The 25,227-nt window shown below is 33.6% G+C and overlaps 1 protein-coding gene across 1 annotated transcript in view; it reads right to left on the bottom strand.

Annotated features, from left to right (window-relative positions):
* LOC145284047 (uncharacterized) overlaps positions 1-24,480 on the bottom strand; it is an 87,910-nt gene extending 63,430 nt beyond the window's left edge. Inside the window, exon 1 of the mRNA XM_080133130.1 lies at positions 24,347-24,480. The gene's annotated coding sequence lies outside the window, so the exon portion shown is untranslated. The remainder of the gene's footprint in view (positions 1-24,346) is intronic.
* Between the last annotated feature and the right edge of the window lie 747 nt (positions 24,481-25,227).

Below are 25,227 nucleotides of genomic sequence, written 5' to 3'. Positions count from 1 at the left end.
CGAAAAAGTTGAAGAGTTACGAAGATGGTAGTAGTACCATTAAAACAAGCTACTTTTATACTCCAGAATTCATTTTTCTATATTGTCACCATCATTCTCGATGCCCTTTTGCCAGTGATGAATGATGGCTGTGCATCAGCATCCGGAATGTGATTTATCATACGAGGGTCATTCCAAAAATAAAGCCTCCTATATTTCAACTCAAAAACTTAAAGTGCTATGAAAACGTGAGTGGTATCGTTAAAACGAGCGACCTTTATTTACATTTCTATAAAAGCACCACTATTCTCAATGCACTTTGCTAGGGATTCAATAACTCATCTCTGCTTCTGGCGCACGTCCATCACAGTAAGCATTTTCTTAGAGTCTCACACTGTCAATATCTGCAACAGAGAGATAAAACTTTCAGGTCATGAATGCATACGATAATGCATTATAACAATGCAATCGCTCTGATGCATTCGACCGAAATAAAAAAAAAATAGGAGTCATAACTTTTGGAATGTTTCTCGCATTAATAAAATATTAAAATGTAAATCTTTTAATATAGATTTCAAGAATTAGGCACATGAAAGTAATATAGTTGCAATCGTAATTGGGATACGAAGTTTTATTACGCAATATTCAAATTAAATCATTGGAAGCATCTTAGCAATAAAAATTTATGAAGTTTCTTTGTCTAGTGCAACATCGTAATTATTATTATGATACGATTTCTAAGAAGAACTATTGACATATTTTAAATAAAACAAGCGTTATGATATATATATATATATATATATATAGCGTTATGAAATATATATATATACACCATAATAATTAAATACCTACAGGCCACTAATGTATACATTTTATTAGGACACCGTGTATATATATATATATATATATATATATATATATATATATATATATATATATATATATATATATATATATGATTGTTGAGCTGGATTAAATCCGACGATATGAAATAAAATGGAGGTGAAAGGACCTGATTACTCAACGTTTCGCCCGATTTATACCGGTTTATACAAGAGGGATGGTCATTGACGAGAGGGTTGGAAGATTTGGGGCTATATATAATTATGGGGGAGAGCAGCGTGTTTTCCTTATGTAAATTAGATGTCTATGTATATATATATACATTTTATGAATTTATTAGAGTAAACTAGCGCAGTGGATTACGTCTAAAAGTTAAAATATCGTAGAGATTTAAAAGATTGCGTCTGGAAATATAACCGTGATAGATTAAGCAAACAAAATGAAACCAAATTACGAAGGGAGTTTTTAAAAATTAGAGTAAAACACGCTGCTCTCCCCCATAATTATATATAGACTCAAACCTCCCGACTCTCTCGTCAATGACCATCACTCTTGAAAAAGCCCACATAAATCGGGCGAAACGTTGAGTATTCAGGTCCTTTCACCTCCATTTTATTTTATATATATATATATACAGGATGTCCCAATAAAATGTATACACTCTTTAAATTACTTTAAACAAGCATTTATTATAAGAAAGTAAAGTTTCATACATCAAAATACTGTTAACAAATATAGAAACTAGTTAATAAGCGAAAGTGTGCAAATTATTAGCCATTGTAGTCCAATGCACACTGATTAAATTGAACACGTTCTTAATCAGTTCACTTGGTATGTTGGCACATCTTCTTTCAATAGTCGCTTTAAATTCATTAATTGCAGCTCGTTTTGTGGTGTGAACCCTGTGTTTAACATGCCCCCCCCCCGCCTAAAAAGAGAAAAATCCATGAGGGGCGCAAATCCGGTGAGCATAGACAGTACTCTATACTTCCTCTTCGTCCTAACTATCTATTTCGCAGGTGACTATCAAGATATGCTCTTACGTCATGATGATAGTGGGGAAGTGCTTCAGTGGGTCTAAGGCGGGTCGACATGCTAGTATATATATGTGTATATGTATATATATATATATATATATATATATATATATATATATATATATATATATATATATATATATGTATGTATTTATATGGATAAAAATGTGGCACGCGTCTTCGGATGGAACGTGGGAAACATGACAGCTAAATCAAAATTGCTTCAATATTTCTCACGAATATAAACAAAATGTGTTATGTTTGAGAAGGAATGTAGCAATTAAAGGAATCTAGTTATGTTTATGTTTTTAAAAGTTGACAGAAAAAGTGACACAAAAAGATTGGCAGATTGAGATTTGATTGTCAACCAAGCGGACGCATCGATATACTCCTCTCTGTCTCTCTTCCACTTTTCTCTCTCTCTCTCTCTCTCTCTCTCTCTCTCTCTCAACCATAACAGAGATACAACGAGGAATAAAAACGGACTGTTGCTTATACCAAATGTGTTTTTGTGTATTTGAATTCTAGAAAAAAGGTTCATAATATAACAAGTATATTTTAATGTGAATGCATGTTATTAAATATATTTTAACGTGGATGCATGTAAGTATATTTTAACGTGGGTACATGTTATTAAGTATTTTTTAACGTGGCTACATGTTATTAACTATATTTTAACGTGGATGCATGTAAGTAAGTATATTTTAACGTGGATGCATGTTATTAAGTAAGGAGAATAATTTGTTTGTATGATTTCTGAAAAGTCAAAATTTGTTGTCTACATATACAAAGTAGACTAAAGTTTTATGAGTCCTGAGAACATTTGTTTCTCATAGACTCCCACAAAAATGTTTGCTATCATTCTTCCCATGAATGAGCCCATGGATATTCCATCTATTACATTACATCGTTAAAAACCAAATTCAGCGGACGTTTTGGCAAATTTTATCAGGTCAACGAATATGCTTTCGTGAATGGAGGTGGGTGATAACTGACTCCACTATAAAAGATTAGCACATATATATATATATATTGTTTTTAAAATAGGGATATAGATAAATTATATAAATAGATAAAATTATGTGCTCCTGTGATATTAATACCATATTCTTCGTTGTTTTAATAAAATTAGCAAAATAAAATTACTCTTTTAGGCAGTATTTACTATAATGCTCTAATACTGGTTGTAGTTAATTGAAGATTCATCTTTCAACTTTTTTGCTGTGATTACCCTACCACAAAAAGCCTGAGCCTTAGAGGAATACACGGTTTATGAGTTTTAGGTAAGCTATATAACATTTAGCAGATGGAGCCTGTTAATCTAATCTCACTGACAATATCGGAAGGGAGTACATCGCTTTTCGCCAACTTAACCAATTGCTTTTGGAATTTTGTTTCTAATGGAAGTTGTTGCATCATGGATGTCGACAGGACCCAATTTGGAAATTCATTCTGTGTCATTCAATACAACAAACATTTTGTTGACTTAATCCTGATGATTCAGTACAACAACCCTTGAACCTTTATCCGGTCTGGTTAATACTTATTTTGTTGTAGAATTTTGATGATAGAAAAATGTTTTTTGTCCCATTTAAACTCTGAATGAGATACTGGTGTATTCGCATGTGAGAAAGGTCGTTTAATCTTGATTATTTTAGTCGCTTACTTTTATTTTAGAAACAGGTGAAAGTTTTACTGCTTGAGGATTGGGAATTTCAAATTCTGAAAATACTTCTTCATGCTTAATATAGAGTGTTAAAAAGTCACTGAAGATTTTTTAACTTAAATAGACTTTATTTTTTATGATATCTTTCCGTAATTTTAACACAATCTGATTAAGACATTAGGGATTTTGTTTTTAAAAAAGCAAAATTCAAACAATTTTTACTCATGAAAAAATAACGTCTTTTAAATGTTGTCCATTTTCAGCTTCGCATATTTGTGCTCTTTCAAAAATTAATTGCAGAATCTCTGGATTGCGATTTAACTCCCTTATTTCGTTCCTGATGTTTTCCTTCAATTCTTGCAAAATTTGGAGTTTGATGTTCCGAAGTCAGCCAGCTCGCGGAGCGAAATAAGGAGTTAAATCGCAATCTAGAGATTCTGCAATCTGTCATGAGTAATATTTTCCAAATATATTTTTTTCATATTGTTTGAATTTTGCATTATTTTTTAAATTTCTTAGTCAGATTGTCTTAAATTTCTTAGTCATATTTTTTTAATTTCTTAGTCAGATTGTGTTAAAATTCTTAGTCAGATTTTTTAAAATTTCTTAGTCAGATTGTGTTAAAATTACAGAAAGATGTATAACAAAAAAAAACTAAGGAATCTATTTAAGTTCAAAGCCCTTCCGTAACTTACTTTTTGGCCGCCCTGTACCAGAAGATAGAATACAAAATCCCAAACAACGATCAAGTACTAAAAGTTAATAAGAAGACAACTTATGAAAAGATAGATTTAGAACGTTCGTGCCTATAATTGATTTGAGAAACGCCGAAACGTTTTGTATATTAAATGTTGCAATTTATTATTAAATTGAAGAACTGTTTTTTTACGACCACACTCTTGTATAATTGCGAAACGAACTTTATCCCAGCAAGAAATAGTGCTCACTCTTTCGCTCCATAATTGTACATATTTATTTCATGATTTAATGCTAATTTATCCAAGACATTATGGACTATTGCATTCTCGATTTTATGTCCTGTGTATAACTTCGCCTTTTTTAATTGAAATAATACTTATCTTACTCTTACTTATCATAAAGGAGAAAGTTTAATTTCTAAATTAAAATTGAGTCATACCTAGTCTTATAATATTTCATGTTTTTTTTTTTTTTGGAGGGGGGTACAAACTTTTAATTACGCAATTAGGAAGAGAAGACTTATTCTTTAATATTCATGATTTAAAAGTGATATAAGTTATGAGGAAGACGGGAAAAAGTCAGCCGACCTGTTTCGCCTTCACTCGTAAAGAGCTGCATCAATAATTAATATTATTATTAGGGAAAAAACGAGGGAACTATATATTTTTTAAGTAGAATATTTAAAATAAGCCAAATATGTTCGTACAAAGACAAGAAGGCAAAATCAATTATACGGGTGAGTTAAAAAGCTGACTAGAGAAGAAACATTGGAAAAGGTTGGATGAAGATACGAAACTTGAACATAGAAACGCAATCACTACTAACGACCACACAAAACAATGTGATCAGAACGAACTATGTCAAATTCAAAATTCAAAACAGAAATCCAGTAAATGTCGATTCTTTGGACAAATACAAATCGGCAAATCACATAATAAGTAACTGTAACAAATTGGCTTCAAAGCAATACAAAAACTGACTCACGTAAACTACAGACGCTGACCAGTCACATGTAAGCTGAGATATAATTAGGGATAGAAACAATACAAAAATATTAGAAAAGTATTACACGAATCCAAAGCAACTGGAAGTGGTACAACTCCCATAATCTGAACTTCCTCTCAAAATACACACCTGCACATATACCTGGGAAATAGCAAGTAAGATGGAAATTCCGGAAGGAAAGGCACAAACTAGACCTCCACTAGAAGGGTAGATGGATACTGGGACATTGGAGAGGCTTATTTTAATCAGATTCTAAATAAAACCAACATTCGTTGCCAAAAAGAATTCTTTACAGAGGAGTCATTACGTATCAAGGCCCGAAAGCCACTCGAAGATATGGGTTAACGAGGTATGGGAGAACAGTGCAGTGATCGTTAGTGGTGGAAATTGAGCATACTTTGATTATTTATGGGAAGGCTCAATAAAAACTTGTTTACATTGGACTTGAAGACGACCACATTGCACTCAACTGGAAAACAGACCAGCTGAACAGATTTCCACAGGCGGAAGTTCTAGGAAAGAGGCTTTATTCATGGAATATGCGTTAAGATCTAGGCAGAGAGAGGGAGAGAGAGCGTGTGTGTGTGTGTGTGTGTGTGTGTGTGTGTGTGTGTGTGTGTGTGTGTGTGTGTGTGTGTGTGTGTGTGTGTGGAAGAAATTATTGATAGCAGTTGTAGCTAGGTGAGTGTTTTTGTGAAAGGTTAGCAAGAGCAATGGTACATATCTGTTGCGATAATTGCAAATTATTTGCAGCGGTTATCGAGGCTGAGACAACTAGAATTCTGAGATATTTTAGCAATCAAATTTCAAGAAATACACACACAAGCAATGATCGATAATGACTTTTCTGGCGACTCGTGGTGAATGATAATAATAATAATAATAATAATAATAATAATAATAATAGTAATAATAGTAATAATAATAATAATAATAATAATAATAATAATAATAATAATATATATATATATATATATATATATATATATATAGTCTTGGAAGTTTTTAACCTTTAAAACTATACAAAAAACTTTTTTCATTCGTTATAAAACTATTTAGTCAGTAAACCATTCAATAACCTGCAATCACTGCATAAACTTGCTCTCTCGAATTCACTAAAGTACCAGTAATAATTTACTTTTCAAGGGATCATCAGTTGTTTACCATGAAACACTGTTTCGGGGATTTAAAAACAAAATAGTATATTATATCATGGCTCCCCAGCAGTGTTGATAAAACACCACCTCCCTTAATGTTAGGAAAAAAACATGTTAAAAATATTAGATCTAGTTTCCTATTCTTAATTACTTTATCTAACCTATTCATGTTATAAAAATGAATTTCTTACCTGTGCGATTCATCTATTTCCAAATTCCAAATGGATAAATATTTTTAATTTACCAGTCTTGTATTTATAAGATAAGGATTAATCCATTTGACTACTTATCACCCCCACTATGTATTTTGTATATTTACATTCTTATTTATTGAAAATTAAATATATAGAGAGGTTAAAAATATTTATACATATATACATTTTTTGTTGTTGTTTGTAAATACATTTTATACATTACTAATAAAGTTTTGGATTTCCTTTACTAATATATTCTGGTTAATGTTAAACGATTCAAAAGCATCAGGATAACGAAAAACTGCTTTATTTAACTGTTTAAATATTTTAGTTTTATCCCCACCTTGTTTTATCATCCTTATTACTAAGCTAGAAACTGGTGGTATAAAACCTATTAATTTTAAATTAACGCGAGCTATTCTCAAAAACTCTGACATAATGGTTCCATAAAACATAAAAACAGGGCAGGTAATATATTTATGCGGCATATGCACTATTTGAAAGGGAAAACAGTTTCTTTTATCAAATATTTTATAAAGAAAAATCCCATCCTCAATTTTTATATCTAAATCCAGAAATGTAGCCTGTTGTCCTCTGTGTTCACAATTCAATTATAACTCCTTTGGATAAATAAGATTTTTTTTTAATTCATCGTTATCGTTTATGCATATAAGCTCATCTATAAATCTTCTACACCCATGAAAATTATATGTTTTAGATATATCATTTTTTATTTGTGATGACATATATATATATATATATATATATATATATATATATATATATACTCGAGTCTATGTAAATACAGATTTGCCCAAAATGGGGCAGGATCCAATTCCATTGGGATACCTATCGTTTGGAGTAATATTTTATTTCCTATTTGAAAATAACATTCTTTCATCAGATGACTTATAAGTATTTTAATATACCTTTAGAAACACTAGTTTTGCTATTTTTACACCAGAAAGCTTTAGAGTTTGAAAAGTCTATATATTTATCTTTGCCACTTTGTCCATAATGTGAAATGGCTGACCCACTCAAATAAGACAGATGATAAGGGGAGGTTCTGTTATGATTTTACCATTGCTTATGACCTCACTCAGATTGTTCATGAACCCACCCGTGTGCCCGATACTACTGCTCAGTATGCAAGCCTTCTAGACCTTTTTCTCACAACTTCCCCTGAGCTATCCCGTTCTATCCCCCCTGGGATCCTCTGATCATACAGTTGTATCAGTTAAGATAAAAATGAAATTCAATAAGTCTTCAGACTACCTCTCCACCATATTGTATATCGATACTCTATGGCTGACTGGGATAGCTTCCGTACATTCATATCTAATCTACCTCTGCATTCAATGTTTAAAAAGGATGTGTCCTCTATAGTATCAGACTTTACCGAATGGTTAACTGTAGGCGTAGACCGATTCATACCATCCAAAAAATTCCAACAAAAGCCTAACAGCCAGTCATGGTTCTTCCCAGAATGTGCCGCTGCCATTTCCCTCAGAAATCACTTTTTCCATAGTTACCAACGTAATAGATGTACTGAGACTAAAGCTGCCTTCAGGACTGCTAGCAACGACTGTAAAAGAGTAATAAAAAATGCAGAGAGAGATATATGCTCAGTCCGTTAAATCCAAAGTAGCTGAGCAGCGGCTTGGTTCCCACCAGTTTTGGCAAATAGCAAACAGGATCCTGAACAGAAGCGTGCGTTCCATCCCAACCATCGTCAATGGACCTGAGGTCATCTCATCAGCATCAGACAAGGCCAAACTATTCGCCAAGAACTTTGCAGCTAACTCTACCCTCTGCGACGAAGGGCATCAACTCCTCGTATTTCCTCCTACAACAGACAACACCTTATCCAACATACAAATATCTGTGCACGAGGTTGCCAAACTAATCAAGAACCTTGATTCCAGTAAAGCAACTGGCCCAGACGGCATTCCAATTATAGTGTTGAAAAAGCTTCGACCAGAACTTGCCCCCATACTTACAAAACTGTTTAAGCGTTGCCTTAAGGAGAAGTGCTTTCTAACACCCTGGAAAATCTCGTCAGTATGCCCTGTATTTAAGAACTCAGGTGATAAATCACCCCCTCTCAGTACAGACCAATAAGTCTTCTGTGTGTCATGAGTAAGTTACTGGAATCCATATTAAATAAAGAAGCAGTCAACCACCTCAGCAGAAATAACCTTCTTAGTGACATGCAATATGGTTTCCGTTCTGCAAGATCTACAGCTGATGTGCTAACAATTATATCCCATAGGATTAGTGAATCTCTCGACAAAGGCTTCCTTTCTAGGGCAATTGCTCTTGACATATCAAAGGCCTTCGATAAGGTTTGGCATCAGAGGGATGGTTGAGAAGATACAACGGATAACGGTAATGAAAACGGCTGAAATATTAAGGAAACCCCTTGAATGCGGAGGCACAAACTGGATATACAGAAATCGTTACAGATGTAAAACACAAAGGAGGATTACATAGAATCATGAAAAATGAAACCGTATAAATTGTAAGTTAACTTGCTTCCCCTCCCCATTTTCTCTGTGTGTATGTGTGTGTGTCACCAAAAAACTGACGTCACCAAATAAGCTAGAAGGGTCAAGGAGGATGGAAAGACCGAGGAGAGAGAGCACTAACCAGATCTCCGCTGGATGAGTACAAATATGACTGGGGCCTTGGGGAAACTTTTTGCCACCCACCCAAACTCCAGTGAAGACCAATGGATGCACCAAGGAGAAATCAATGGGAAGTGGCTGTTACGATGACGCATATTCATTTGCAAAAGTTATCGGAAGAGGTGGGGAGTACTGAAAATCTGAGAAAATTTATGACTCCAGGGAAAACTACAAGTTGTTCTCAAAGAGAAATCTTTGATAATGGCCTGTGTGACTACTACTACTACTACAATAATAATAATAATAATAATAATAATAATGATAATAATAATAATAATAAGAAGAAGAAGAAGAAGAAGAAGAAGAAGAATAAAAAAAAAAAAAAAGAAGGAATGGAAAGAAACCAGAACACAGAAAGACAGCAATAGGCACCGTCAACATAAACATCGTAAGAGGTAGCGAAACGAGTCACAAAAAGAAATTGTGGAGAAAAACAGTTACATGGATGATTCATAAGAATGACAAAAAAGAAACCCACGACAACACTTGGACAAGAAAAGAAAATCTGAACAGAGCAACGAGTACAGAAGAATAGGATTAGAGCTAACTGCATTAAAGCTAAAATGGATTAAACCCAGAAAAACAGTAAATGTAGACTCTGTGGACAAAGAAACAAAACGGTAAATCAAATAATAAATGATTGCATAAAATAATATAAAACAAGCACGATAGCGTGGAAAAGGCAGTAAACTGGGAACCATGCAAACGACTGCATTTTTAATACACAGACAAATAGTACAGGCAAAACCGGAAGCAGTACTGGAAAACAAAAATCACAAAATGCTCTAGGGCAGGGAAATACAAACAAATGAGCTCATTCAAGTAAGAAGACCAGGCATCATACGAAAGTGGTCCCAAAAGTAACGCATCCTATTTTTAACTGAAGTTGAAGAGCTACAAAGATGTGAGCGGTGCCATGAAACGAGCGAAATTTTGTGCTCTAGAATTAATTTTTCCACATAGTCACGATCATTCTCAATGCACTTTTGCCAAGAATTCAATGACGCATCTCTGCTTCTGACGTACATCTATGACAGGGTTTGCTTTCTTGGAGTCTTACATCGTCAATATTTGCCACAGAAACATGAAACTTTTAGGTTACATATTAATATATTCAGTCATCATAAGAATGCAATTTGTAATCCCCTGATCCATTCGGGTGGAATAAAAATAGGATGCATTATTTTTGAAATGCCCTATGTAATAGTTAACAAGAGCAAAAAATTGTCAAATTTTAGATTTTGCCGACTATAGGGTGAAGATCATTGAGATAGAAAAAACGAAGCAAATGCCAGAGAACTGAAAGAATATGAAATATGAAAAAGTCAGTATAATATCACTAACCATAGGATCGCTAAGAACAGTCCTGAAAAACTTGGAAAAAAGACTAGGCGAAATTGGAATACAAAGGAAGACTGAGAGTGTACAATGGATGACAATAATGAAAACAACTGAAATCTTTAGGAAAATCTTCGAATGCGGAAATCAAGACATAAAAACTATGAAGGCTAGTTTACAACCTGGAAGTGGCAAAAGAAAATACATATTAGACGGAATACTATGTGAACTCGAGAGAACTGAAACTGTAAGAAATCTTATAAACCATCCGCTTCCTCAGAACAGTGATGACATCAAACTCGACTAATGCCACACAAAATAGTCATTAAAGGTTAAGATAATTGAACATCTTATAGGACTGGAATTTGTTGGTACCACGAGAAATCGTCATGAAGTATTAAGGAAGGGTGATCGTGGAGGGAGGCTGCATAAATGCCTCTACTTGAAGGGTACAGATAATAATGGTATACTGTTTCAATAAAACCCAGAAAATTGATACTATAAAATAAGGTTTTCCGGCATGATCGTATGACATTATTGCACTCCGTTTGATAAAAATAAAATATACTCATTAAAATACTTTTGATTAGAGTTTAAAGCGATGTCTATAATAATGGGATTTATGTTGATTTCAATATTACCAATAAAATAAACTAGCGGGACCTGTGGAAATTCCACGGGAGATTCTTTTCATATGCAATATATGGATGTTAGTATTCCGTGGATGTTCAGTGTAACTGGAGACACCCTGATATTACTGTAGTTATTTTGTTAAAACTGCAAAAATATTTATCTGAACTAGCAGGAACGCCCGACGTAAAATATGGTATTTTAATTTTATGCAGAGTTCGTATATATTATTATAGAGCAAATTTTAATCGATTCTTATATATTATAAAGTTGTGATTTCAAAAGTAAAAGAATATCTCCGTATGACTTGGGTGCATCAACTTGAATCGAAACCAAAACTTTTGAAGAAAAGAAATATGTATATCGATGTCTCTGTTCAGTCTCGGACAACAGCGCGCGTAATTGTGAGGCAAGAGTTGCACAATCCTCAACGACACATCTCCTGAATCGACACTGTTCTAGTCCAGTGGCAAAGAGAAGTCTACGAAAACTGGAATCAATGCCGAGATGAGCGGAGAGCACATACAGCACCTGGAAGTCCCAAATGGTTACCCATTTAGTATTGCCCAGGTTCAACGTTGCTTAATTTCGGTGATCCAACGAGAACCGGTGTGTCAACGTGATTATGCCGTATATATATATATATATATATATATATATATATATATATATATATATATATATATATATATATATATATATATATAAACTTCAGTTTTTTCAGATATAATTGAAACCGAAACCAAAATTTATGAAGAGATCTTGGTAAAATTATTTATTACAAGATAACGCTGGAAATGTTTTCTCAATCATTAAATAATTTCTCTCTGATAGGTTTATAAGAGTAGTGGTTGATGGGCAGTATTAATGCTGGAGTCCCCCAGGGGTCCATCCTGGCCCCAACTCTCTTCCTGATCTACATCAATGATCTCCCAAAACACATACTTAAATCATTCGTTGACATCTATGCTGATGACACGACCATCTATGGCAACACATCAAAGGCCATAAATGACAAAGCTCTCTCTAATTCTCTCTCCTCTGATCTTGAGCGCGTGGTACAGTGGAGGAAGAGGTGGCTGGTCACTTTTAATGCATCCAAAACCAAGCTTCTATCTTTATATCATCAACGCTCTGATCCCCCATATGGCATCAATTGAAATGGATGGCTCTCGTCTTGGGGAGGCTCCATGTTTTGACAAGCTTCTGGGTTTTACTTTTACTCCTGATCTGAAATGGAATACGTACATAAGATCTGTTGCCAAGGACGCTTGGAAAATGGTGGGATCCTTCTACCGCTCCAGAAGATATCTCACTACTGATGCAATTCTCTATCTGTATAAAAGCCAAGTACGTCCAAGGATGGAGTACTGCTGCCACATCTGGGCAGGAGCTGCTAAAAACAGCCTATCCTGTCTTGACAGAGTACAAAATAGACTTCGTGATTTAGTGGGGGATGCCCTTTTCTCTTCCCTGCAGCCTCTCTCCCACAGAAGAGAAGTTGCGAGCCTGTCTTTGTTTTATCGTCATTTCCATGGCAATTGCTTGTCTGAGCTCCAATCTCTCGTCCCCCTTGCCAATCTTTCACGAGAAGCACCCGTCTGGCTGAAACCATTGTCAATAATCTTCCCTACTCTTTATCTGTGCCTAAATCCAAACGTAGATTCCATGAGCAGAGCTTCTTTCTCAGAAGTGCACGACTATGGAACTCTCTTCCGTTTGCCTGTTTCCCACCTGACTACAACTTGGATGTCTTCAAATCCAACATAAACAAATTCCTTACAAACCGCCCCCTTATGTAGGACACACTATCAAATCTCCAATACTAATGATTACTACAATACTATCTCATTGATTACTGTGCACGCAATAACCCTTATCCCTGAGTGGCCTCCGGGCCTTGATAAGTGGTGACCCCCATGTAAAAAAAAGAAAAAAATGGAAGGTCATAGCAATTAAGCGACAATCACTCGGAAGATAAAAGAAGTAAGCGTGATACACAAAATAACACACACGTTATCGTATAAATATATAGATTTGACCAGTGGAAACGCAGTCTCCATGATATTATCGTACCACTTTAATTAAAGTGATTAAAATATTATCGTGCCATTGAGTGAGTTGTGGGCCCAGAATCCCCTTAGAACTCCAAATACGCATATTCGATTTTTCTCATGAGTGTCATTTTAAAAATCGACTTAAACTATCTTAAAGTATCACACTGAAAATATCGAGTGCACGGTTTAGATTCTGGTTTTTATTTTAAAATTTATATAATATCAAATGACATAAAATATACCTAGTTAAATATTCTGAACCATTATATATATATATATATATATATATATATATATATATATATATACATATGTGTGTGTATGTCCGTGTGCTTGCGTGTGTGTAATAAAAGAGGGCACTGCTCGGTTTGCGTGCATATCTAACAACGAAGACATACCCGGAATTGTATTTTAAATATAAGTGCATTCACATGTATAATTTGCATATGAACATCTGCGTCTCAAGACGTTGCTTTAGGAATTCATGATATTTTGAGCATTAAAAGAATTGAATTTATTTATTCGAGTATGCTTAATATTATTACCATGTATCTCAATAACACAGTAGGTAAAATATTAATGATGACAATATAAAAGATACTGTTAAATAAACTTTCCTTAATATGTTGTTGCACATGATGTTACCTCATACTCTAACCCGAGAAACAAAGACAGCATGCACTCCGCCGGTTTGTGCGTCAAAAGTCAAATACAAATATGCAAAAATTCGTAGATGCTAAAAAGCATTGTAAAAGAGAAATAGTGACAGCCAAGAGAAAGCATGCTGAAATAATCAGTGAGGGCATAGAATCGCAAGAGATAAGGACTCGTGATTTCTGGAAAATAGTGTAGTAAATAAAGGGCAATCAGTAATTCCTCCAATATCAAACAACTAGAAGGTCGTATGCACAACCGAGAAGGCGGAATTGCTTGCCCGGAAATTTGCCTCTAACTTCACCTTAGAGCCAACAAACAACTCCCTCTCAAATTTCCCTATACGGATTGAAGTGACACTAGATGATGTAAAAATCACACGTACTCCTGTCCGCGATATTATAAAAAAATACTTAGACACTTCCAAGACGTGTGGGCCTGATCTCATTCCTTGCTATACTAATTAAGAAATGCTCAGCAATAAATGCCTTGCTGAATCTTGCTTTCCTAATAGCTGGAAGATGGCCTCTGTGGTACCAGTGTACAAGAATTCATGTGAAAGGATTGCCCCTCTCAAGTATCGCCTTATTAGTATCCTCCCCCTCTTCGCTAAAATCTTTATTAATCAAGCATTAGTCCACCACCTCGCAAAATCAAATCTTCTCTCTGACAAATGTCGTTCTACTGCAGATATTTTAACAGTCATCTCTGAACGTATATGCCATGCACTGGATAAGGCGGCCGAAGCCAAGACTGTAGCCCTTCATATATTCAAGGCCTTTGACAAAGTCTGGTACAAAGAGCGCTGCTAATGGAAATCAAATCGTACGGTATAACTGGACGTATACTAAATATAATTAGATCCTTCTTAGACAATAGGACCATCAGATTATCATTGATAGACGTACATCTAAGAAGCATAACATTAATGCACGAGTGCCTCAGGGGTCAATCCTTGGACCACTATTATTCCTCATATTCATAAACAACATCCTTGATAATATTGTGTCGGAGATGGTCCAAATAGTAGCCCCTTGCGTCCAAGTGGCGATACACTTTGTTGTTAGAGGTGAATGTGTTAAATAAATGCTAGTTTATACAACAAATGTAAGTAATTGTGACATTATAATAAATGTATTTAATATATGGTCACTTATATTATCCTATCATCAAAAGTTTTTGTTATTATAAGGCCCTCATTTATCACGACCCCCTCGAGATTAAATATTATAAGGCCCTCATTTATCACGACCCCCTCGAGATTAAATATTATAAGGCCCTCATTTATCACGACCCCCTCGAGATTAAATATTATAAGGCCCTAATTTATCACGACCCCCTCGAGATTAAATATTATAAGGCCCTCATTTATCACGACCCCCTCGAGATTAAATATTATGAAACGAAAATGATTGACAGACGAAAGGTGAAAACACTAACATTGAACAATAGTATTAACTGATTATTACTTATAGGCTGGTTCTTGACAAACATTTTTTGGCATTGACTTTGAAGATGTTCAAATTATAATCTGCAGGGGAGCGGTTCTATAGTAATGTATTCCACAGACGGGAAAAATCATCGAAATTTCATCTGACGCTATACACTAGGATGGATAAAAAAACTATATTTTGGATATGGTAGCAAAACGGATTCCAGCTGTGAATAGCTTTCTCGAAGAAATAAAAGATTGGAACCCGATCGAGCATCTTACACTGAAATAAACTAGAAACATCGCTTCTCATAAAAGAAGGAAGAAGAAATCACTTGCTCTAAAGTTTTTAAGTCGTTTTGTAAGAAAGAAATGGTGATCTGTATAGCATTTCCAAGCATGTACCGTTTTTATGACATAACAGACTCTTCATCTGAAGTATGGAACCAAGTGGGGCAGTAAAATGACCTTATCATTTTTTTCCATCGAGCAACGCACTGGAAGTCTTCTAATTTAGATCAGTGAATTCCAATTTTGTTAATCTTGAATTTCTTACGTTTGAATGCAATATATATATATATATATATATATATATATATATATATATATATACCGGCATTTAAACCCGGCGTTGCCAGGGTGTTTGGAGGTGTATGTTGAGCAAAAAAAAGCGGTCATTTTTTTTTACTTTGACCCCTATTATGGCCCCTTAACATTTATTGTTTTGGGCTCAAATCAGTTATTAAGTTAGATCCATGTCCAAGGAACCTATATCTAAAATTTCAAGTATTTAAACCCAATTGGCGGAGGAGTTTGGTAGATTTCTCAAAGGTGAAATTGTTGAACTTTGACCCCTTAACAGCCAAATTTCTGGCCGAAAATGCAGTACAAAGATTTTCTTAAATCTCAGTACCATGTATATCAAATTTAAAGGCTGTAGACTGAAAATTGACATAGTTATTGCGTAGGAAAATGTACACACACACAGAAACACGTTCACTTTTATACATATAATAGATATGCAGGTTCAGATCAAACAGGGTACCATAGGTTTTAATATGGAGAGCACACTCATGCGAAAAACTTACAGGTTTCTCAGATTATAACTGTAAACTGCTGATGGTTTTTCTTCGGCTATACTTAATGACTGGAAAAAAATCATTGAAGAATTTATAATTAAAAAACAAAAAAAGCTAGAACTTTTTCGCCCCCAGATACAAATGTTACACGTGAACTTCATTTTCCTTCCTATGGTTAGTCTGTTTTGGACCATGACTTTGACTGTGAAGATAATAGTAAAAGCTTTTTCCTCGATCTGTGAATATTGCTTTTCTGCCGGGAACAGAGATCTTGACGCGTGTGCAATCAGTTTTTTTTTTACTTTGCGTCCGGCATTTTATGTAAGATACAGGCTCTTAATCCATATGAGCTAGCACCGCTAGCGGCTATTATATCTAGTTTTGGGTCATAGTGCGTGAGGAATAGATCTAATGTCAGTTTTTTTTTTATTATTTTATCGAACGTCACGTGGCGTTCAGGTGTCCATTTCCACACCCTGTCTTTTTCAATGGCTCGTTCAGTGGGGCATATTGGGAATGTGTGTCTACTAATAGTTCACTAACCCAAAAAAGTTTAGTAATACGGTAATACTGTTGGAGCCGGAGTATCATTTTTATCAGTGGCTCTTTCTGCCGTTTTTGTCTATTATGTGTCCCAAGTATTTTATTTCTTCCATGAAAAGATAGCACTTTCTTTTATTTTAAATTTAAAATTTTGTATTTGAAAGAATACCGTGTAAACATGTTCTCGATGTTGTTCCCTGGTCTTACTTACTATCATGATGTCATCCGGGTATGCTATCATACAATCAAGGCTGCTCAACATAATATCCATGATTTCTTGAAAAATGGCGAGCGCTACGTTGGCTCTAAAAGCTAACATTTCGAATTGGCGGATGTAAATACAAAGCAACTTAGATCTATTTTCTTCGACTGGAATTTGAAGGTATGCGTCACTCAGATCGACTTTAAAGATTTTTCCCACCGTTTAGCTTAGTGAAAAAATTTTCAGGACTAGGAAGTGGGGAATGGTAGTCTTTTAGTACTGAGTTCAAACCGGTGCAAAAGATTTAGTCGATTTATAGAAGGGACATATTAAGCCATCATAATTAATTTTGTGTATATTGTTATTACTTATCACCATAAATAATTTATAACATTTCTTTCAGATTGTTAAAGCATTATTCATGTCATAACATGAAAACGACTCAACAAAAACGTGGTCACCTTCCATGATCATAATGTTCGTTCTCACACAGCACTACTGATCAAAGAACTCATGGGGGAATTTAGTTATTTCGAGGATTACAAAACTATTAGACTTATGAGTTCAATATGAGTTAAATCTATATTTTAGATAAAAACCTAAAGAACTTTATAAGTGATGCATTAAGCTCGATGAAACGGCGTTATATATTTTGGTTTCGATTCTAGCTGATAGCACTCAAATCATATTTTTTCTACTTTTCAAATCATTGCTATATATTGAGAATAAAATGATAATCAATAGATAATTGGCGCTATAATAATAAATACGGAATCTGCATAATTAAAATATCATATTTAAGCGTATTTTACAACAAGACAACATACGGTCGTAAAATACACTCAAATATGATATTTTAAAATATACGCTTAAATATATTTTCGCTTAAAATGCGCTTAAATATGATATTTTCGTTTAAAATACGCTTAAATAAGATGTTTCGGTACACACACACACACACACACACACACATACACACATACATATATATATATATATATATATATATGTTGTACATATATATATATATATATGTTGTACATATATATATATATATATATATATATATATATATATGTTGTTGGGTCACAGGATGACCCAACAAAACGGGTCCCAACTCTAATTAGGCCCCGTTTCTTAGTGTTTTGTCCGAATGAAATTAAACTTTGGTCATAACTAGTTTATTATATTCAAAACATCACGTCAAAACACTACGGTCTTTGGCCTTTTTTTCTCCGTTCTATAACATATGTTTTAAATGGCCTCCATTATATATATATATATATATATATATATATATATATATATATATATATATATATATATATATAGGGAAGAAAACAGAAGCAGCAAAACTGAAGCTGGCCTGCAGGACACTATGTATACAAATGTAGGCAAATTTGGGCATATTTAAAATATAGGTTCTCTTTTACCAATTGTCACAAAATTTTTACCATAGAATTGTATTATAATCTTTAAAAAGCCTGCAAATTATCATGTAGTTTCGTCGCATGGAACCAAAGATATGAGCATTTCAATATTCAATTTGGCTACCAGTATTGATATATTTATATATTAGTGGCCTGACAAGGACACAGAAAGGACAATACGCTATCAACTTATCCACAGTGGAATTTTCATTTACAAAAATTAATATAGTTTCTATAATCGTATCGTTGTTCTATCATTGTTACTAATCGACGACATGGAAAAAATGGCTTTATCGATGATAGATATATTTAAATAACGGTTTCAATTGTCAATTGGCCTTTTGGTCAAGATCAAAGTGTAGTATCTGTTCCGGCAGATGCTGCAAGCTATGACTAGCAAAGACCAGATGTGGGGGCAACCCCACATGCCTGACCTTTAACCAGCTCCCATTTCCCACCTCTCGGGAGCTGGTCCCCTTTTTCCCTTCCCCCTCCCTTCATTCCTCACATTAAAAATCGGCCTTGTGCCTAATTTGCTCGGTGGGGGAGCAAATAAATACCATCTGTTCCGGCAGATACTGCAAGCTATGACTAGCTATGACTAGCAAAGACCAGATGTGGGGGCAACCCCACATGCCTGACCTTTAACCAGCTCCCATTTCCCACCTCTCGGGAGCTGGTCCCCCCTTTCCCTTCCCCTTCCCTTCACTCCTCACATTAAAAATTGGCCTTGTGCCTAATTTGCTCGGTGGGGGAGCAAATAAATACCATCTGTTCCGGCAGATACTGCAAGCTATGACTAGCTATGACTAGCAAAGACCAGATGTGGGGGCAGCCCCACATGCCTGACCATTAACCGGCTCCCATTTCCCACCTCTCGGGAGCTGGTCTCCTTTTTCCCTTCCCCCTCCCTTCACTCCTCACATTAAAAATCGGCCTTGTGCCTAATTTTCTCGGTGGGGGAGCAAATAAATACCATCTGTTCCGGCAGATGCTGCAAGCTATGACTAGCTATGACTAGCAAAGACCAGATGTGGGGGCAGCCCCACATGCCTCACCATTAACCAGCTCCCATTTCCCACCTCTCGGGAGCTGGTCCCCTTTTTCCCTTCCCCCTCCCTTCACTCCTCACATTAAAAATTGGCCTTGTGCCTAATTTGCTCGGTGGGGGAGCAAATAAATACCATCTGTTCCGGCAGATGCTGCAAGCAAAGACTAGCTATGACTAGCAAAGACCATATGTGGGGGTAACCCCACATATCTGACCTTGGTCACTGAAGGGGCAACCCTTCATACCAACAGTTTCTAATCCGGCTCCCACTTCCCACCTCTCGGGAGCTGGATCCCCTCTTTCCCTCCCCCCTCCCCCTATCTCCACATTAAAAAACGGCCTCCTGCCTAATTTGCTCAGTGGGGAAGCAAATAAATAAAAAGATCAAAGTGTAGTATCTGTTCTTCAGATGCTGCACTTCCATTTCTTGTTCTCTTTCAGTGGAGGAGAAATCCTTTACGACTGAGACAATTTTTATTTTTGTACCTTTTCTCCACGTTAAAAAACGACCCTGGTGTCTAACTCTGTCCCGTGGGGAGGCATTGTAAATAGGTATAATTATCGGGAGTATTCTGAGACAAAACTTACTAAGATCACTCCCAGATTTATACACTAAAGTTCTGTAAATTTAAAAGAAAATCTGTTCAGTCGTTTCGGATTCTATAAGAAACGAACTCACGCACACACAAAGTTGCATTGATATATATATATATATATATATATATATATATATATATATATATATATATATATATATATATATATATATATTCAAGCGAAAATTATTAAATGCATCGGAGATACTTTGCTTTATGATACTTTTTTTTTATTTTTTCGATTTTCCGTATAATCTTTTTTATATCAAAATCGAAAATATTAATGGAGGTTCCATAATTCATAATGCATAATACGGTTTATTCGATATGTTGCATTAATTTACTAACGTAATCTTTCTATGTTAAGGTTGAAAATAAGAATAAACTACACTTATTTATTTAATGTGCTTGTTCAGCGAACAGTATTAGTTAATAATTGCTTAATATTTCTTCCTCTCACTTGTCCCCACTTGAACATAACCTTCTGTCGCATGGATTAGTCTCTTTCGCCATAACCCTCTTTGTTCATTAAATGAGAAGAAACTAATTCTGAATGCGAAGTTATAGCAAGAATTTCACCTTATCTCACCTTATCCAACATTAAGTTCAGTGATCTTAAAGTTAATCTGAATAACTTAGAACATTGGTACGCAGTTACGTCTATGGCTGTTTGTGAATCAAAGTGGAATAATGAATATTCCGGTACTATTAAGGTATTTTGTCTTCGTCAGTTCAACAATGAGTTTTAAGCATGCATTATTTTTCGTTATTTCCCCTAACAATATGAGTTTGATATACATGGAAGCTAATTCTTCACTTTGTTTTCTCGATGTAAAACTTTCTCCGATTCTTATATTTCGATATACAAGGAACCAACTCGTATTTGTTTGTATACGCGTTGAAACTCATGTTCACCCTCGAAACAAATCAATAATCTTATTTCTAGGTCTTTAATGGTTTGTTCTAAGAATAATCTGGATGTGAGAATTAAATTTATTATTAACATCATTTGCAACAATGCTTAGCAATTACACATTGTTAAATCCACTATCAGAAGTAAAATTTATCATTTCTGCAGAATAAATCAGCAAGTATGGACAGGCCTACTAACTTTATTAGCAATATTAGCGATAGATTCACCAAAAAGATCTTTGTGTATGTGCAGCAATGTATTTTGCCTCGTATACACAAGTTGTTTTTTCCCGCCGAATAGATCTGTATGTTTATTCATAAAACATTCTCCTACCCGACTGTAATAATTCTATTATTTTTATTTTGCACTACGTTGAAAGGACGTCGCAAATAATCGACAAGTCAATCAAATTATTGTAAGATGTTTTGTATTTTATCGCTAAGCATCTAATGATTTCATTGCTGACTTATTCTCTATTCTAAATAAATTACCATCCCTATCAACTTAAGATTATAGAAACTATTTATATTAAATTTTTGTAAGCTACTTTTGTAGGCAAAAATAAATAACTATTATCGGACTGCATGTAGTTTCTATTTTATTTATTTCCTTCCGTTTTTCTGGCTCTAATTCTCATAGAATTATGTCATTTCTTTTAATTCTACTCCGATTTAATGCTGTTCAGCGAAGTATGAAACCGGTTAGATAGCTTAAGCACTATTTTAATTAATCATGCTTAGTAATAGAAAGATGGTCTACTTATTGCAAAATAAAATGTTTTACTATATTTCCAAATATAAATGTTTAAAAATGTTATAAATATTTAGAAATTGGAATTAGTGCTGAGTATTGTTATAGTGTTTTGTTTTTGTTTTGTTTGTTTTTTTTCACCTCTTTTTTTTTAATTTTAATTGTTTTATTTTATTATAAACTAGCGGGTCTGTGTACCGTCATTTTCCGAGAAAATCGACGATCCCAATAAACTCATACTCACATATCTGTACCTCATATAGATATTTTACTCGACTATTTAATTATCTATAACTGTTCATAGTAGCATCATGTAAGTATACAATTTATAAAAATAAAGGGTATTTAAACGTCCGTATTATTTTATAACTATAAAAGCGTACTTAAATAAAATATTATGTCTATGAATTAACACTGGAAAGATAGATAATATTTGATAGGAATAAGAGTATTTATAAATGAAATGATTTTCCAAGTATTATTTTTCATCAGTGTTTAATATAAGTGCAATAACTGTCTCTTGATTTGAATAATACGTTATATATAAATTATATTTAAATTAACGTAGAAAACATTTTAAAAATTAAATGTCTAAATAAATGAATACTGGAAATAAAATACAAATTTGTTGGGATAAGATAACATATAAAATAATGGATAATTTTAGGACAAAAAACGACAAATAATCATAATGAAATAGCAAACAATTTGGAGGAGATAAAGTAAAAACATACTAATATCTATGTATACAATTCTATGAGTATAAAAGAGAGTAAAATAAAAAAAATGTTTATGCGAAGTAAGTTACATTTGTAAAAAAGAAAATAAGACAAATTCTACAAATATAAAATAACTAAATAATTTTAGAACAAAAATCGAACAATTAATGAGATTAAAATAAGAGATAAACTTTTGGATAACTGACAATTTTCAGAACAAAACAACAGAAAATTAATTAGAATAAAATAACAGACAATTTATTGATATAATATAATATACATAAAACATAAATTAAGGGGCACATTTATCAGCGTAAAAAAGAACAATTCATGAGATAAAATAGCGCACATTATTTTATAATATGATAAATTTATGTTTTAGAATAAACTAACGAATATTGTATTAGAATCAGATCACGTACAATTCTGTGATTATAAAATAACAAGATTAAAAACGGACAATTTTATTGGAATAAAAGAGCAAAATATTATAGTAAGATCTAATTTAACTGAATGCATGGGATATGATTTTGCATAATTGAAACTACTTATATCAGTATCAGAACAGAAATTACCCAGTCTGTAGATATATATTTTCTTAAAAAATGAAATACATAAAATTTTAGGAAATTTTAAAGGATTAATAAACAAAACAAATCAATTTTTTTTAAATAGTTACACAAACGCATTATTTTTTCCTTGTTTCCGTGTTTTAAGTGTTTATTTTAGGAGTTTTTTTAAGATCTCTAAATAGCTAATATTAAGTTTTTTTTTTAATTTTTTACTCGTATGACTTAAAAGTTTATTTCCTTTTCCATCTTGGATCCTTTTCAGTAAATAAAACTGCATTTTCTTATGGATTTATATGGGTCTCTGATGAGTTGTTGGATCAATCTACTATTCAACAAAACACGTGTACGATGTACCATACAGTCGATAAAAAACATGAGTGTTATATAAATGACTTGTGGTAATGGAATTGTTTATTATTTAGTTATTTCCTAAAATATGTAAGCTTTTAAATAAAATTCATATAATAATTGAAAATTAGAACAAATAAATAGGATAAGATCGCCGATTTTGTTTCAAATATTTTTCATAATTTAGGATACCATTTAAAAATAAAGAATAATAATTAGTAAAAGCGGCACAGTTTTATCAAACAACTATAAAATATTAAGTATTTTTCTCTCATCGCTCCATAAATATATATTTTTTAATATATTTTGAAATTGTACATATAGTTATGTGTGTGTGCGTGTGTGTGAATCTCTCACCCTAGAACTACAAACTGAATAGCATCATTACATGTGATGATACTACCTTTTAATTATACTGAACTAGTGCAATGGTTTTGTTCTATGGTTTTACCTTTCTGCATTGTGTTAGACTTGTTAATGAACGTAGATAGATAGATAGATAGATAGATAGATAGATAGATAGATAGATAGATAAATGGGATAGAGACTGAATTTAGAATGAATAAGCTATGGAGTACTTTAACATTTATTTTGTGCGATTAAAATATAAAGGGAAATCTTTAGGGAAACAAACGAGGAAAGTGCCACAGAGAGAGAGAGAGAGAGAGAGAGAGAGAGAGAGAGAGAGAGAAAGGAAAGACAGGCAAACAGTAAAGAGAAATAGAGAGATAAAGAGGAAGTATGTAGAGGTCGGTAATTAATTACCTTTTACTTTGGTCATCGACGAATTAAATTATTTCCATTTGAAAGTGGTTTGTTTTGTTTTGCCAGCAAGACAACGATCCCTTGCTCGGTCATCGGAGCAACACGTTGAGTGTCCCGCCTCGCCGTCCGTGATTCTGATAGTAGCCTTGTACATGTGTTAATATGTACACTAATTTTCTCAATCAGGCATATATATATATATATATATATATATATATATATATATATATATATATATATGCGGGGGGGGTGAGTGTGACAGAGAGAACAGGAGAGGGAGGGAAAGGAAAATATGTGTGTAAAAGTGCCGGTGGGAGGTTGTCTATTGTTCGGCAGTGAACAAGATCGTCACCCCACGGGAACCCAGCGGCGCTTATTACACAATGTTTGCGAGTATGTTTATGTTTTGTAGACAAATAAAGAGAAAAAGAGGGAAACATAGACAAATATATACGTGTGTGTGTGTGTGTGTGTGTGTGTGTGTGTGTGTGTGTGTGTGTGTGTGTGTGTGTGTGTGTTATACATAAGGATAGATTAAAAAATAAACGATGGTAGATTAATAGAAATTAGCACGCACACATATATATCTAGACATACACAAGTGCGTATATATATATATATATATATATATATATATATATATATATATATATATATATAGTGAGAGAGAAAGAGATGAATAGATAGATAGAATACAATAGAATAGAAAATATAAATTTAATAGATGGATGAGTAGAAATCAAGACATACATTTATGCATATAAACACATATAAGTATATTATATATATATATATATATATATATATATATATATATATATATATATATATATATAGAGAGAGAGAGAGAGAGATAGAAAGATAGATAAATGATGTCATAT

This window comes from Euprymna scolopes, chromosome 8, assembly GCF_053919585.1.
Source record: "Euprymna scolopes isolate OS-2025 chromosome 8, ASM5391958v1, whole genome shotgun sequence".
Lineage (NCBI taxonomy): Eukaryota > Metazoa > Mollusca > Cephalopoda > Sepiida > Sepiolidae > Euprymna > Euprymna scolopes.
The sequence above is the reverse complement of the archived record's forward strand: the minus strand, read 5'-3'. Positions and strand labels throughout refer to the sequence as shown.